Here is a 16,009-nt window from a genome sequence, read left to right on the forward strand (position 1 = left end):
CTGGGGAGAGTTTTCTGTCATTTCCTGGGTCTTGTCTTCCTAATTCTGATCCCAGAGGGGTGGAGGTGGACACCTGTTCTCAATTGCATAACAATAATGACTTGTAATTAAAAAACACATCATAATCAGGCAGTGTATCATGATGGACAGAGTTCAGACTTTGACATCAGAAAATCAAGGATTTGAAGTCCTGACTCAGACCCGAATTAGCTATGTGATCTTGGCAAGTTTACTTAACCTTCCCAATCCTCAGTTTCTACATTGAAAAATGGAGGTGCAGTACTGATGCTGTGCCTATAAGGAGAAGAGTGAAATGAAGATTTGTATAGTATATATTGTAACTCTGCCCCCAAAATGAGGTTTTCTGATTACAAAATATATTTCATTTTATACCTTGCTATCTTTCACCTTCTTTCCTGAAAAAATTAGCAGTTAGAAAATTTCTATTATCTATCCACTCATCCTCTATGCTGCTATTTTGTACTCAAATGAACATTTTTTGCAAGATTGTTGAAGTACTCAGTGCAACTCCTTTGGGGAAATCAATTATGTATTATACGACATTGCCCCAATGGGAATATTTGTGCTTATGAAATGCACTGGTCTCCTGGGTTTCCTGTTTTTATTTTATTATTAAATGCAATTGAAATCTACCTACAACAAATGTTATTCATTATTAAAAGACAAAGATATTTTATTTAAAAGAAGCACACTGTTTGCTACCTATGTGTTTGTTTATGGGATCTTCTGAAGTCACTAAATTCAGATGTATTACAGCAGTCTGCTCTCTCATACTGCTGTATGCATCCTCATCTAAAGGGGCACAGAGATAAAGTCATTTGGTAAGCCATGTTTCTACAGAAATCCAGACCAAAAAGTATATCAACCATAGCATACAATAATGATACAGTGATTGCTTATACTGTTAAGCTGTCCTTTAGTCCTTTCAAATGCTTAAGGGAATCCCATGTGTCTGGGTCCTGGGCATTTGTCATCAATAACAAACGATACCCTCAAGAATCAAGACACATACCTACTAGAGCATGGACTTGAGGATATGGGGAGGGGTAGAGGTAGGCTGTGACGAGGTGAGAGAGTGGCATGGACATATATACACTACCAAGCATAAAGTGGATAGCTAGTGGGAAGCAGCCACGTAGCACAGAGAGATCAGCTAGGTGGTTTGTAACCACCTAGAGGGGTGGGATAGGGAGGGTGGGAGGGAGGGAGATGCAGGAGGGAAGAGATATGGGAACATGTGTATATGTATAACTGATTCACGTACCACAAAAAACAAAACAAACAAACAAACAAAAAAACCCAACAAGCCAAAACCTATGGGCCGCAGCAAAAGAAGATTTAAGAGGTAAGTTTTTAGAAATTCAAGCTAACCCCAGGAAAGAAGAAAAATCTCAAATAAACAATCCAACCTCACACTTAAAGCAACTAGAGAAAGAAGAACAAAGAAAACACAAAGTTAGTAAAGGAAAGAAATCATAAAGATCAGAGCCAAAATAAATGAAATAGAAACTAAGAAAAAAATAGCAAAGATCAGTAGCAATAAAAAGTTGGTTCTTTGAGAAGATAAACAAAATTAATAAACCTTTACCCAGACTCATTAAGAAAAAAAGGGAGAGGACTCAAATCAATAAAATTAGAAATGAAAAAGGAGAGATTACAACTGACACCACAGAAATACAAAGGATCATAAGAGACTACTATAAGCAACTGTATGCCAATAAAATTACAACCTGGAAGAAATTGACAAACTGGAAGAAATGGACAAACTCTTGGAAAGGTACAACTTTCCAAGACTGAACCAGGAATAATTAGAAAATATAAACAGACCAATCACAGGTAATGAAATTGAAACTGTAATTAAAACTACTCCAACAAATAAAAGTCCAGGACCAGATGGCTTCACAGGCGAATTCTATCAAACATTTAGAGAAGAGTTAACACCTATCCTTCTCAAACTCTTCCAAAAAATTGCAGAGGGAGAAACATTCCCAAACTCATTCTATGAGACAACCATCACCCTGATACCAAAACCAGACAAAGATATCACAAAAAAGAAAATTACAGACTAATATCACTGATGAACATAGAGGCAAAAATCCTCAACAGAATACTAGCAAATAGGATCTAACATATTAAAAAGATCATACACCATGATCAGTGGGATTTGCACAAGGAATGCAAGGATTCTTCAATATATGCAAAACAATCAATGTGATACACTTTATTAAAAAATTAAAATAAAAATCATATGATCATCTCACTAGATGCAGAAAAATCTTTTGACAAAATTCAACACTGATTTATGATAAAAACTCTCCAGAAAGTGGGCATAGAGGGAACATACCTCAACATAGTAAAGGCCATATGGGAAAAACCCACAGCAAGCATCATTATCAATGGTGAAAAACTGAAATCTTTCCCTCTAAGATCAGGAACAAGACAAGGATGCCCACTCTCACCACTTTTATTCAACATAATATTGGAAGTCCTAGCCATGGCAATCAGAAAAGAAAATGAAATAAAAGGAATACAAGTTGGAAAAGAAGAAGTCAAACTGTCACTGTTTGCAGATGACATGATACTATACATAAAAAATCCTAAATAAGCCACCAGAAAACTACTAGAACTAACCAATGAATTTGGTAAGGTTGCAGGATACAAAATTAATGCACAGAAATCTCTTACATTCCTATACTCTAACAATGAAATATCAGAAGGAGAAATTAAGGAAACACTCAAATTTACCATTGCAACAAAAATAATAAAATACCTAGGAATAAACCTACCTAAAGAGGATAAAGATCTGCACTCAGAAAGCTATAAAACACTGATGAAAGAAATCAAAGAAGACAGAAACAGATGGAGAGATATACCATGCTCCTGGATTAGAAGAATCAATATTTTGAAAATGACTATATTGCCCAAAGCAATCTACAGGTTCAATGCAATCCCTATCAAATTACCAATGGCTATATTCACAGAATTAGAACAAAAATTATACAATTTATATGGAAACACAAAAGACACTGAGTAGTCAAAGCAATCTTGAGAAAGAAAAATGGAGCTGGAGGAATCAGGCGCCCTGATCTCAAACTACACTGCAAAGCTACAGTAAGCAAGACAGTATGGTACTGGTACAAAAACAGAAATACAGATCAGTGGTATAGGATAGAAAGCCCAGAGATAAACCCACACACCTACTGTCACCTAATCTATGGCAAAAGAGGCAAAACTATGCAATGGAGAAAGGACAGCCTCTTCAATAAGTGGTGCTGGCAAAACTAGACAGCTACATGTAAAGGAATGAAATTAGAACACTACCTAACACCATACACAAAAATATACTCCAAATGGATTAAAGACCTAAATGTAAGAATAAACACAACAAAACTCTTAGAGGAAAACATAGGAGAAAAACACTCTTTGACATAAATCACAGCAAGATCTTTTATGGCCCCCCTCCTAGAGTAATGAAAATACAAACAAAAATAAGCAATTGGGACCTAATGAAACTTAAAAGCTTTTCCACAGCAAAGGAAACCGTAAACAAGACAAAAAGACAACCCACAGAATGGGAGAAAATATTTGCAAATGATGCAATAGACAAAGGATTAATCTCCAAAATATACAAACAGCTCATGCAGCTCAATATCAAAAAAACAAACAACTTCATCCAAAAATGGACAGAAGACTTAAATAGACATTTCTCCAAAGAAGATATATGGTAGCCAAGAGGCACATGAAAAAAATACTCAATGTCACTAATTATCAGAGATATGCAAATCAAAACTACAATGAGACATCACTTCACACCGGTCTGGAATGGCCATCATCAGAAAATCTACAAACAATAAATGCTGGAGAGGGTGGGGAGAAAAGGGAATCCTCTTGCACTGTTGGTGGGAATGTAAATTGATACAGCCACTATGGAGAACAGTATAGAGGTTCCTTACAAAACTAAAAATAGAACTACCATATGACCCAGCAATCCCACCACTGGGCATATACCTCAAGAAAACCATAATTCCAAAGAACACATGTATCCCCATGTTCACTGCAGCACTATTTACAAAAGCCAGGACATGGAAACAATCTAAATGACCCTCTATAGGTGAATGGATAAAGAAGATGTGGTACCTATATATAATGGAATATTACTCAGCTATATAAAGAAATGAAATTGGGTCATTTTTAGAGATGTCTATGGATATTGAGTCTGTCATGCAGTGTGAAGTAAGTCAGAAAGAGAAAAATGCCATATGCTAACACATATATATGGAATTAAAAAAAAATTTTTAATGGTCTGAATAACCTAGGGGCAGGACAGGAATAAAGATGCAGATGTAGAGCATGGACATGAGGACACAGGGAGTGGGAAGGGTAAGCTGGGTCGAAGTGAGAGAGTGGCATTGACATATATACACTACCAAATGTAAAATAGAAAGCTACTGAGAAACAGCTGCAAAGCACAGGGAGATCAGCTTGGTGCTTTGTGATCACCTAGAGGGGTGGGATAGGGAGGGTGGGAGGGAGAGAGATGAAAGAGGGAAGGGATTGGGGATATATGTATACGTATAGCTGATTCACTTTGTTATACAGCAGAAACTAACACAACATTGTAAAGCAATTATACTCCAATAAAAATGTTTTTAAAAAAGACACACAAAAAAGAAAGAGTATAACAAATATTATATATTAACACATATATGTGGAATCTAGAAAAATGGTACAGATGAACCTATCTGCAGGACAGAAATAGAAAGGCAGACATAGAGAACAGACGTGTGTACACAGGGAAGGAAAGGGAGGGTGGGATGAATTGGGAGATTAGATTTAACAAAAATATACTACCATGTGTAAAATAGATAGCTAGTGGGAACCTGCTGTATAGCACAGGGAGCTCATCTCAGTGCTGTATGATGGTCTATTTGGGTGGGATGGGGGTTGGGGAGGGATGTCCAAGGGAGAGGGGATGTGTGTATGCATATGGTTGATTCTCTTTGCTGTGCAGCAGAAACACACAACATTACAAAGCAATTATACTACAATTTTTAAAAAGTATAAAGTAGAATGTTATTATGGGAAAATAGATATATGAGAAATAATCTTCAAGGAGAAACTGTCTTTTAAAATTACTAATTTTTTCTAGCCCCCCAAAAAAGAAAGAACAAGAGAGATTTTATAACAAACCCTAATGCAATGAACTAGATTTTTAAAAATTGTTTCTGTCACTGTTTTTTAGAATGGCATATTTGAAAACAATTCTATAAACTTGACTGGCAGTTTAATTAACAACTTGAGGCTAGATGCCAATGGCCAAGATGTAGGTTTTTAAAAGCAAGCATCCCTGCAGAAAGCAGAGCCCTTTCTTCTTTTTTCTGAACAGAAATAATGTTTTATTTTGAATTAAACAAATCAAAGCAAATGAAACAATCTTAGTCTTGAATCCCAGCTCTACCATTTGCAAACTATATGACTGTAGACTGAAACCTTCTGCTCCCCAGGTTCCCTTTTAATAAAATGGAAATGGTGACAATTATACAGTCACATGGACTAATGGAAAAAGCAGAACTCTACAACACAAAGCCTCAAAGTAATCAACCTATAAATTCATATGTGCATTAATTAATGTAATAAATGTTTCTTGAGACCCACTACAGGGCAGACCATATTCTTGGTGCTGAGAATACAACAATGAAAAATTCAGAAAAGGTCCCGTCCTCATGGAATTTGCATTCTAGTGGAGGAGACAGACAATAAATAAGCAAATACATAATATAATTATAGGCAACGATAAAGATTTGAAAAACTAAATCAATGTAAGGGGTAAATAACAGAATGAGAGTAGGGGAAGAAAGCCAGATTCTTTTAGATTGAGTCATGAAGGGAGACTTCTCTGAGGAGGTAACATTTGAGCAGGGGACATGAATTATGTAAAGGAGAGAGCCCCGCAATATCTGAGGGAGAGCATTCCAGACAGAGGGGAGAGCAAATGTAAAGTCTTTGGATTCTGGAATGAAGTTAACAAAAACTAAAAGAAAACCTGTATGGCAGAAGCACAGTAAATGGGGGGGAGAACAAAAGGAAATGAGACTGTTGTAATAGCTACTGGCAAGGCTACCAAAGATCTATGCTAAAGGATCATATTCTAAGAATGATGGGTGTAAGGAGAGGCATGACAAAGTTTGGGTGTCAATGTTCCCTTAATCACAGTTTTATGAATCATTAACCCTAACTACCTTGTGCATGTTTCTGAAACCTGGGAAGGGTGGCCAAAGTTTGGAAGTGGCATTATTTATTGACAACATTGTTCATTAAATCAGTCATTCATAAGTGTGTTATACTTACATATAGTGTCTATGCTAGATGATTCATTAAATCAGATATTTAATTTTTTACTTCAGGCAATATATATAGGCAATACATATTAGCATATAAATTGTACATATACTAATATAATTAGTATAATATAATATAATTAGTATATATATATGATTTTTATATACTAATATATATTGCATATACTGTATGTAAACCATATCTTCCATAAAGTGGAAACAATAGAAACAAAACACAAAAACCTAAAGGAAAACCTTTTAATTTGATACTAAGTAAACATGGTCTTTCTTCCCCTCTTTCAAACTACTACCATTACTCTTCTACCTGCTGAGAATCCATTAAATGACTGATGTGAAAGTATTCAAAAGAAATCTGTAAGACACTAACAAAATACATAAACAATAGATTTCTTTAAAAGCTTTAAAAAATGTATTTGTCCCTCCAAGAATATATCTTTACTACCTGAAGAGAAGCAAAATGAAAGGCAAATAAAATAAAGGAGTCATGTTGCATAATTCTGAATTCTTAAATGTTTAGAGTAATTTACTAATCTTGATATACTTTATTTATTTAACTAAAGAAAGAAAACCATAGGACGTAAATAACATGCATCAATGATTAGGAAACCAACTGCCAATTACTTAATTTGGTGAATTTGAAAGTATGGAAATAAGGGAAGGTTTTAAACAAAAGCTTTCACATTAACAACACAACATCATGCAAGAAAAATATTTTTTAAAGTTGATCCCATTCCCACTCCAGAATGTACCAGAAACAGTTGTCCAAAGTAATACACAGTTTTAAGTGTTGCTAGAATATGCTTCCATCGTTGCTCATCAGAAGGTAGCCCTTCAGTGTCTGAATGGAAATTACAAGCCCTGTTGAAGGCCAGGTGGATAATAGGCAAGGGTCAGAAGGGCTAAAAAATGTGATAGAACTAGATCTGTGGCTGCACACTCATAAGAAGAGACAGTCACTTGGGACAAACTCTTGTGGCAGTATTACATACAAATCCTAGTGGAAGATTCTTGCCCACACAGATCTGGGTAAACTCTTCATGGCTTTATGTGACCCCATTCTCCAACTTTACAGAACAGGGCTATGAATTGAACTAGTCTTGGAATTTACCTAGCTGCAGATATAAATTTTTGCAAACTGATGACAAAGTATGCAAATAACTGTCTTTCAATCATTTGGGGAAATTAAGGATGAAGTTTCTTTCAGACCAGGAACTAAAGATCCTGTTAGCATTCTCAGGTTTATAAGGAGATCAACTCTCTCCATGGCTATTAGGTGGCAACTTTAAGGTTTTGCAATACTATTACAATAATGATAACAGTAATAATAATAACAATGACAAACATTTATTGAATATTCAATTGGTCCCATGCATTGTCCTAAATCCTTTACATGTACTATCTCATTTAATTATCACAATGTCTCTCTGGAAAAGCATTGCACAAAAAAGAACATAGTGGGTTGGATACGTATTAGTGAAAATTTATTATCCTGACATTGTGTTGAATTCCCAGGAAAATCTTAAAACTTATTTGCACACATCTCAACATTCCTTGGAATTAACTTCAGTGCTGACTTAATACCACCTAAAAGCTATACTTTATTGTTTATTCATTCCTAGTAAGAGCTTAGTTTTTAAAAAGTCATGTGTGTGTCATTAGGAATGAAAGACTTTATGCATGGTTCATTAATACACAGTTACACACATGGTGATTAGTCCATTAATCTCAATGAGCTCAGAGCAGAAAAGGGCAAAGATGCTGACCCCAATTATGTTCTTAAGTTACTTCCTTCTTTCATTCAATCAGCAAGTATTATCACAATTGTACTGTTAAAACAAGAGGAGCATATCTGGCATTGCTGTTATTATAAGCTTAGTGGGGAAACATTATTACCCACTGATCAAGCATAACACTTTGAATTGCCTTGAAAGTGCTTAGGGAAAAAGTAATTCTTCTATTAGATAATCAGACAGTATCATAAATTGTAAAACGTAACAGTTATTGGTTAGTAGGCACTTGGTAAAATAACATTTTTCTTGGCTAGTTCTGAGTGTGTAGTATACAAAAGACAAATTAAATTGGTCCTTTTGAATTATATATTTAAACATGTATGATATATGCTGCGGCATTTGAGAACACTTTTCCAAGGGTGCCTTTCAACTCATTTATATATAGCAACTCTATATGAGACCTAACTAAAAATATTTATTCAGTACCACCTCCTGACACCAGCAGTAGGAATAAGGGATGTTTTATTGATCAACAAAGTTGCCCCACATGATATCAGCCTCAAAAGCCACATTTATTCTCTCAGCCTGAATGATTCCTATAACTATTGTGAAAAGTAGCACTTGGTATTATTTGTCCTACAGTGACCTATTTCAAGTTTTAAGATTTGCAAACATCAATATTCTAAAATTTGGTGTGCTTGTTTATATGCAAATCATATGTATTTGGTGTGCCAGTTTGTAACCAATTTGGAGTACAGCCAGTGAGTGTATAAGCAACAATCATTTTTCCCCCAAGTCATCACATTTCATCAGTCCACATGTGGAAATAACCAGCGTTGGTTGATTTGGCTCTTCTCTGAGCATTTCTTGTACCAATACATCTTTTTAAAGTGACAGCTACTCTACCCAAGACCTTCCCAATGCACATAGTTCTAGTTTTTGTTTAAACTAGAGTAATATTCAGAGAACCTTAGGAAGGTTACAGACGGGGGCCTAAATAAATAATGAAGATTATTTACTACTACAGTAGTAAGTGTTACCATCCTGTTATTCTAAAATATTCAAACCACAACAGATCTTTGTAAGAAGCTAACTCCCCACTATATTGTAAAGCCCTGAAAAAAGAACCTATGCATTTTTTAAAATTTTATTTATTTTTGGCTGTGTTGGGTCTTCAGTGCTGCGCATGGGCTTTCTCTAGTTGTGGCAAGTGCAGGTTACTCTTCGTTGAGGTGCATGGGTTTCTCATTGCAGTGGCTTCTCTTGGTGTAGAGCACAGGCTCAAGGCACGCAGGCTTCACTAGTTGCAGCATGTGGGCTCAGTAGTTGTGGCACGTGGGCTCAGTAATTGTGGCTCATGGGCTCTAGAACACAGACTCAGTACTTGTGGCACACAGCCTTAGTTGCTCTGCAGCATGTGAGATCTTCCCAGACCAGGAATCGAACCCATGTCCCCTGCATTGGCATGCAGATTCTTAACCGCTGCACCACCAGGGAAGTCCAGAACCCATGCATTTTTTACCTCAATATATAAAACAGATTCTCAATACATTGTATCAAATTAAACTTGTATTAATTATGTTATTTTGAAACAAGCATAGCATACATTCCACGAAGAATCTAAAATGTTTATTTTAACCTAAAATGTCAACTCCTTGACATTTCACTTGATCTTCAAGACCCCATCCTTTTTCGGATAAAAAATGAAAGATGAATAAAATGTCCAATAGTTAAGGAATGAGAAAGAAAGGAAGTCAACAGGCTGGATAATATATATATTGAATAATCACTGTCTCTCTCTTCCCATCCTTAGCTGGTTATGAAATCATCTACTGATGGCCCATAAAAAAAGTAATATAGATTCCATATATTATGGAATCTATATAATTACCATATATATGTGTTAGCATACGGTATTTGTTTTTCTCTTTCTGACTTACTTCACTCTGTATGACAGTCTCTAGGTCCATCCATCTTGATACAAATAATTTCATTTCTTTTTATGGCTGAGTAATATTCTATTGTATATATGTGCCACATCTTCTTTATCCATTCATCTGTCAATCAGCAGAAACTAACACACTATTGTAAAGCAATTATACTCCAATAAAGATGTTTAAAAAAAGTAATGTAAATGAAGCTATGTCATTGGGGCTGAGCTTATAAAAAAGGAAAGACTCCTTACAAAATGGAAAACACAACTCATTTGATGAAATAATTAAGGAAAACGAATGGAAATTCGGATACAAATGAAAGCCAAGAGATTCTAAAAGTAACATTGGATTAATGAAATCTACTGTGACCTTCTCTCAAAATAAGTCCACACTTCAGACAAGCAATTAAAAGAGCTCACAAAATATAGACTGGAGAGCTAATGCCACAGAATGCAAGTCTGAGGAATTTATAGGGTAATAATAAAAATCTTTAATAAGTTGCTTTACTTAAAACAGCAAAAAGACAATTAATGGGGTTAATCACTAGACAGCAAAGTAAAAAAAAAAAATTGCTAAAATGAAAGCTAATTAAACACATAAAGCTATGGTAAAGACAATCTTGAAAGTACAGGACCTCATATAGAATCTAAATTCATCTGTCTCGCTTCTCCTTTGGAAACTAGGATACAGACCACAAAAAATGCCAGGGTAGTAAGGAGAGCAAGGATGTTCTCAAAAAAGATTTGGTAACTCTGCTGTCAGTGACCCTCCCTTTATCAGCCTGACACTCATGGGCCCTGTTCACCTTTCAATAGTGTAATATGGGGAGTAGAAAATCAAATATTGGTTTATTCACTAGGTGATGAGAGAAGTGATCCTCCAACCCACAAACTTTATTAACAAACCGTTACGAGAATTCATCTTTGCTTTCTACTCAAAAATCTATTCCTTATGTAAATGAGAGAATTTGGCACAGAACTTAAGGTTTGGACTGAATATTTTTGCCTTGATAAATTTTCAAAATATAGCTTTCTACAAAGTTTTACTGTGGGTAAAAATTGATGTTTGTCCTCCGTTGTGGATTCAAATGAAGAATGTCTTCATGTGAATCCTGGCAATCCCCATCTCCTTTGGGGGTTATGATCTCAATGCAATAAAGTTAGGACAAAAAATGTCAGGCTTGGAGGCTCTAATTCCTAGGAGGAATCCTCCTTAGAGTGTAGCAAAGGCCCTAATATATTGATATAATCCCTAATACTCTGTTAAAAACAGGGAGAAGTAGTAAAATCTGATAGAGTTCATGCCTGAAGGCATCAAAGAAAAGTGTGGGCTGAGAAGGCTATTTCTTTTTTCCAAGAATTCAAATTTGTCAGCGTTGAGCAAAATTTGGAGGAAAGATAATAATTTAGCTTAAACCTAAAAGTGAAATGAAAACAAAACTATTGCAACTAAATAAAGCATCCTTTTGAAAAATATAATATCATTTCATTACATTCAGATAACATGCATTCACTTTAGAAACTTAGAAAATATAGCTTAGCAAAAGAAAAAAATGCAAATAATGAATACTAGACTCATCATTCAAAGACAAGCAATAGTAACATGTTGATATATTCCAAGCTTTTTTTTATACATCTGAAAATTTTTTCTTTCTTCCTTTTTTTTTCTGTAAAATGAGATCAGAACATACATACTATTTTATAACCTTTTTTCTCAACTTTGAACACCTTCTCATACCAAGAAATATATAGGTTACATGTCTTTTTAAGGCTACATAGCATGTGGTTTTAAAGGCTACAATTTATGTGTATATATTAATTTGCTTATGTCAACACTTCCCAAATTATCTTATGTGAAACACTAGTTCCACAAGATACACTAGTTTTAGTTTTTTAAGAGGACTATAACATGCTACATCTCTTAAACATGCCATTATGAAACACTTTTTAATAGGTATCTCTTAGGATTAACGTTCCTCAGAACACGTTTTGGGAAACACACTCTAGGGTGTAGTCAAGTACTGATCTGAGTCAATACTAAGAATGTTGTGCCTTTGTGGTTAGGGAAGGAAGTTATCAGTAGAAGTAACAATGAAGTTTGAAAGTCCTTGCCTCAGTATGAATTAGTAGAGGCCATGACCTACTTCTAACCTGGAAAAAGAGCCCCTTCAGGAGTGATAAAAGATAAGAATTTGAGGACAAAGATCTTGACAGTAAGAAAAGGTAATTTTTCCTAATATTTCTTCTAGTCAAATGATCTTCAGAAAATCAAAGGGCTTGTCAGGAGAGGAAAACCCTAACCCTACCTGTCTCTGGAAAAGCAGTTTAAACTAACATCTTCAGGTTTCAGTGCTGCAGAACTGGAAGGACAGGATATGTGACTCAGAGATTCAGGATCCAAATTCTTCTCTCCCTCTTTGGAGATGACTAACATCTGGTATCGATCAATAGAACATAGTGAGAATACGTGCCAGGGAAATGGCATGCTCACAGTGGGATCCTCAAACTGAAACTGCCCTTTTTGAGAGCGAAAATCCCACAAGGACGGCAAAGTCTCCGAATTGGAGAAGATTTTGATCTCTGCCTGTAGTAATCATTTAGAATTAAAAGGAAAACAAATCCATTCTGAAAGCCAGAGATTCAGAACGCTGAAACTAAGAGTGAAGCTTCAGATCTTGTTGGAAACATTTCATGTGGAGCAAGCAGAAATTGGTCTGGGTAATAATCCAGTTCTGGGGTCAGGGCAGGCTGTACTTAGTGTAGGAAGAGTTTGAGTGTAAAGACTTTTGGTGGGCTTTTGGTTTGGTTTATTTCAGGCACTTTTCAGATGTAGAAGTTTCTTACCCTAGCCTTTTTTTTTTTTTTTTTTTTCAGTTTGTTCTCTGCTACAGACAAAGTTGTCAGATAAGCATATGAATTTTAGAGAAAATGGAATCTTAGACAAAGGTGCTAGAAAAAGATACTGATGTCAAAGTAGCATAGATTACCCAAGACCCATGGAAAGCAGAAGGTTTGAAAAGGCAAGGTTCAGAGAAGAGTCCATCACAGAAAGGATTTCTGTGGCCCTTGACCAACAGCCACAGCAAAGAAACAAGAAAGCTTGAGAACCTAAAAGAGTTTTTAAGATACAGATAAAATTCACGATGAGTCATAACCATGAAGTGCTATGCTCATCCAAATAAAAGTTCTAAACTTTAATGAGTCTTCATTGAGTTAAGAATCAAGGTACCAGGAACTTGGGATCAAAGGATGAATGGAAAGCCACATCAAGTAGCTCTACACATCTGATTTAAGCAGAAAAAATAATTACTGATAGTTAACGTGTATTGAGTACTTTTACTATATGCCAGGCACTATTCTAATTGCTTTAAAGTAGGAGCTATTATTATTCCCATTTGCAGGTGAAGAAACTGATGTGCAGAGAGGTTTAGCAATTTGTCCTCCATTTTATCACCAAGTAGCAAGTCAAAGATTCCAGCCCAGGCTGTCTGGCTCCATACCTGAAGAAGAGGGCCTCAGAAAAGACCTGGGAACTGGGGGCACCACCTTTGCATATTTCTTCTTTGCCAGAAGATGTGTTTTGACAGCCTCTTTGAGACAGGAGATAGGCTGCATAGGAAGTATGACATTTCCCACTACCCTCCTCCCATTCTGCAGGTACAGCAATATCTGTAAAGGCCAACTTGTGGTGCCAGCAGGTAACCTTCTCTGAGAGCACAGTGACAATGGCAGAAGCTCTCCCTTCTGCATGAAATGTGCTAATAGAAGATCTGCCCCTCTTCTTGGATCATTTTCTTGTGCTGATTACTCTCAGGGTTACCAATTTGTCCTGGTGTATCTAGGACTGTCCCAGTTTTAGCACTGAAATCCCTGGGCAAACCAAGATGGCAAGTCACCCTAAATCTTATAAAGTCATGATGGCAAGTAACACCTATATTTACCATCTTCCCAAATCAAGATGGGACTCAAGGAGAAGTAAAAATGTCTGGGACAGGATAGGATACCAAACTTATCTCAAATGGTGTCACACCATTTGAGATCCAGTAGCAGTGTATGCTAGCTGGGGCTATAGATTTTGCATACTAGAACCAAGCAGGATAAGTTGAAGATCTTACAGCAGTCCAGTAGATGTGTTGTTAAATGAATATTTTCTTTTTTTCTAAAATTATAATATAGTTAATTTACAATGTTGTGTTAGTTTCTAGTGTACAGCAGTGATTCAGTTACATATGTATATACATATGTATGTATGTATTCTTTTTCATATTCTTTTTTTACAATATTTTATTTATTTATTTATTTACTTACTTACTTATTTTTGGCTGCATCAGGTCTTAGTTGCACCATGTGGGCTTCTCTCTAGTTGTGTTGTGTGGGTTCCAGAGCACTTGGGCCCAGTAGTTGCAGTGTGTGGGCTTAGTTGCCCCATGACATGTGGGATCTTAGTTCCCCGACCAGGGGTTGAACCCACATCCCCTGTATTGGAAGGCAGATTCTTAACCACTGGACAACCAGGGAAGTCATATTCTTTTATTCATATTATAGTTTATTAGATGATATTGAATATACTTCCCTGTGCTATACAGTAGGAACTTGTTTATCGATTTTATATATAATTGTTTGTATCTCATAATCCCAAACTCCTAATTTATCCCTCCCCCACTGCCTGTCCCCTTTGATAACCATAAGTTTGTTTTCTATGTCTATGAGTCTGTTTCTGTTTCATAAATAAGTTCATTTGTGTCATATTTACGATTACACATATAAGTGATACCATATGGTATTTATTTTTCTCTTTTTGACTTACTTCACTTAGTATGATAATCTCTAGGTCCATCCACGTTGCTGCAAGTGACATTATTTCATTCATTTTTATGGCTGAGTAGTATTCCATTGTGTATATATACCACACCTTTATCCGTTCATCTGTTGATGGACACTTAGGTTGATTCCATGTCTTGGCTATTGTAAATAGTGCTGCTATGAACAATGGGATGTATGTATCTTTTTGAATTATATTTTTGTCTGGATATATGCCCAGGAATGGGATTGATGGATCATATGAAAATTCTATTTTTAGTTTTTTGAGGAACATCCATACTGTTTTCCATAGTGGTCACACCAATCTACATTCCCACCAACAGTGTGGGAGGGTTCCCATTTCTCCACACCCTCTCCAGCATTTGTTACTTGTAGACTTTTCAATGATGATCATTCTAACTGGTGTGATGTGGTACCTCATTGTAGTTTTGATTTGCACTGTAATAATTAGAGATGTTTAGCATATTTTCATGTGTCTGTTGGCCACCTGTACATCTTCTTTGGAGAAATGTCTATTTAGGTCTTCTGCCCATTTTTTAAATTGGGTTTTTATTGTTGTTGTTGTTATTGAGTTGTATGAGCTGTTTGTATATTTTGGAAATTAAGCCTTTGTCAGTTACATCATTTGCAAATATCATCTCCCTGTCTGTAGGTTGTCTTTTCATTTTGTTTATGGTTTCCGTTGCTATGCAAAAACTTATAAGTTTGATTAGGTTCCATTTGTTTATTTTTGCTTTTATTTCTATTGCCTAAAAAAAAATGGTATGATTTATGTCATAGAATGTTTTGCCTATGGTCTCTTCTAAGAGTTTTATGGTGCTATGTATTATATTTAAGGCTTTAATCTATTTTGAGCTTATTTTTGTGTATGGTGTGAAGGTGTGTTCTAAATTTATTGATTTACATGTGGCTGTCCAGCTTTCCCAACATCACTTGCTGAAGAGACTCTCTTTTCTTCATTGTGTATTCTTGCCTCCTTTGTGAAAGATTAATTGACTGTAGGTATGGGGGGTTATTTCTGGTCTCTCTATTGTTTCATTGATCCATATGTCTGTTTTTGTGTCAATACCATGCAATTGTGGTTACTGTAACTTTGCAGTATCATCTTAAATCTTGGATGGTTATGCCTCCAGCTATATTATTTT

The sequence above is a fragment of the Kogia breviceps genome, chromosome 17, assembly GCF_026419965.1.
Source record: "Kogia breviceps isolate mKogBre1 chromosome 17, mKogBre1 haplotype 1, whole genome shotgun sequence".
NCBI lineage: Eukaryota > Metazoa > Chordata > Mammalia > Artiodactyla > Physeteridae > Kogia > Kogia breviceps.